This window comes from Pongo abelii, chromosome 5 (genome assembly GCF_028885655.2).
Source record: "Pongo abelii isolate AG06213 chromosome 5, NHGRI_mPonAbe1-v2.0_pri, whole genome shotgun sequence".
Classification (NCBI taxonomy): domain Eukaryota; kingdom Metazoa; phylum Chordata; class Mammalia; order Primates; family Hominidae; genus Pongo; species Pongo abelii.
The window spans coordinates 27,520,142-27,522,336 of record NC_071990.2 but is presented as its reverse complement, the minus strand read 5'-3'; the positions used below and the strand labels follow the sequence as shown (position 1 = coordinate 27,522,336).

Sequence of the window (2,195 nt, the reverse complement as noted above, 5' to 3'; positions counted from 1 at the left end):
CACTGTGGTACTCCAGTCAGAGTAGGGGCTTATAGAAGTCAGGTGACCAGTGAAGTTTTAGCTCAGGTCTGACTCACAGTGGGTCCATTAAGTCCCTGAACCCATCCTGTGGTTATTTCCCCAGTTTCAGAAAGCATAATTGGAGTAGACATACTTGGCATCTGGCAGAATCCTCACATTAGTTCCCTGACCTATGAAATGAGGGCTATTAAAGTGGGAAAGAACAATTGGAAGGCATTAGAACTACCTCTACTTAGGAAAATAGTAAATCAAAAGCAATACTACATTTCTGAAGGGATTGTAGAGATTAGTGCCACCATCAAGGATTTAAAAGATGCAGGGGTGATATTTTTGCTTTCCCACATCAGAGCTCCCTCCAGGTTCTCAGGCCTTCAGAATCTGGGACTCCAGAGGAGTCTCCCTTCTCCCCAGCCCACTGCTTCCTCAGGCTTTGGAACACAGACCTAAATCACACCACTGTTTTTCCTGATTCTCTAGCTTGCAGACAGCATATTGTGAGATTTCTCACCTCCACAATCCTGTGAACCAATTCTCATAATTCCTCTTATTTACCTTTATATATCCTAGTGGCTGTTTCTCTGGAGAATCCTGACGAACACAGAATGTGTATATCACTACATGTGTGGAAAGCTGAGGACAGAACTGTGGGGGAATATCCATATTTAAGGAACAGGAGGAAGATTCTACGAGACCAAATGAAATCCAGGAAAGACTGGATAAAAGCACAGCCACCTGGAATCATGTATTTCAGACACCAGCATCAAGATGAATGTGTTTTTCCAAACAAGGCAGTTTGTTTACTTTTTGATGAAATTAGGAAGAAATACATACCCAGCCACTTATGTCTGACGTTTCACTGCTGGGGAAAAATTAGCATTTCTTGTTTCCTAGTCAGGTTTTTGTAAAGTAGACAGTGGAGCTCTACACAGAACACATTTAGGTTTCACAGGTGGAGTTCAACAACTTCACTGTCAACCTTGTAGATATCAAAGCTAAGGTACCTGGGAGCACTTTCTGCACATTGATGAACCCCAGTGACAGCTACATGAGTCACAGAGAATAAAACCCAGTTTTTCCACCTCCTTGCTCAGTCCCCAAAGAGCTGAAGAATAGTTTTTAAGTAGAGGAGCAAGGGAGGGAGGAAGCTTCATTGAAGCTGTACAGCCTGGCTGTGAGGCCTCCTGACTGAGGAGAAATGAGTTTGCTGGACGAGTTCAATTTGGGTCTTGCTGGGTTTCTTCCCTTCTCTGAAATCTGCCGAATATCCCCCCTTTATCAAAGGAATCTTTATGGGCTCACCACGGAAAATTTATCCATTTTAGCTTTTTACTTTAAAGATAACAGAAAAAGGCATTATCGTGAAATGTCTGAAACCGCAATTGGAAGAAAACATGCTCCAGGTGAGGCTCGAACTCACAACCTCGGCATCACCCGCACATATACTGTTGTATAAGTACCGCGCGCTAACCGATTGCGCCACTGGAGCATGCTTTCTTTTGTTTGGCCATGCGCACTCTACAGAGCCATGAGCTACTGAAGCGCTCGACCCCCCGCCTAGCGCCGGAGCGGGAGCGCGCTGAGCTGCAAGGCATCCTCGCTTCGTAGCTCCTCGCCTCTTGCATAAAACACAATTTGATCAAGATAGCTCCATCTCTCCTGGAAGATGAATGTGATCCTCCCCCTATGCCATCAGGAGCCAAAATTTCCCGGGAATATGCGGGTGCTGTTTTCAGAAAGCCCGAGAAAAGCCGAGGAGAAAAAGGAGAGACTCCGGCTTCTCCTTGCCATCGTTCTAGCAAGAACATGGTTTTTGTAGAAGACGCGAGCTATTTGGCTTCTTCGTAGCTTCACCTAGCACCGCCCCGCTGGCCTGTGGATGCTTTCAGACCCAGGACGCGAAGAAGCGGAGCCCGCCGCCTGCCCCTCCCTCTGCGCTTCTCCCGACACCCGCAGCGCTCCTGGCGGCCCTCCCAGCCTCGCCTGCAGCGCGCCTGCATTCGCAGTCCAGCATCTCTGGGCTGTCTTTCGGGATTCCCCAAAACTCTCCCAGAGCCTGCCTGAAAACTGCATTCGAATTCATAGAGCCAGCTGGTCAGGCACCTCTTCAGGGAAAACTGGCACAGCAACCACTCCTTATTTGTGCAGGTTACAGAGGTGAAGGCGGTGTGCACCCC

General features: G+C 47.8%; 1 non-coding gene across 1 annotated transcript; it reads right to left on the bottom strand.

Moving 5' to 3' along the window:
• Nucleotides 1–1,413: 1,413 nt before the first annotated feature.
• TRNAI-UAU (transfer RNA isoleucine (anticodon UAU)) lies at nucleotides 1,414–1,507 on the bottom strand. Its single transcript has 2 exons — nucleotides 1,470–1,507; nucleotides 1,414–1,449 (listed from the first exon to the last, which is right to left on the bottom strand). It is a non-coding gene; the product is annotated as a tRNA-Ile (tRNA).
• Nucleotides 1,508–2,195: the final 688 nt, after the last annotated feature.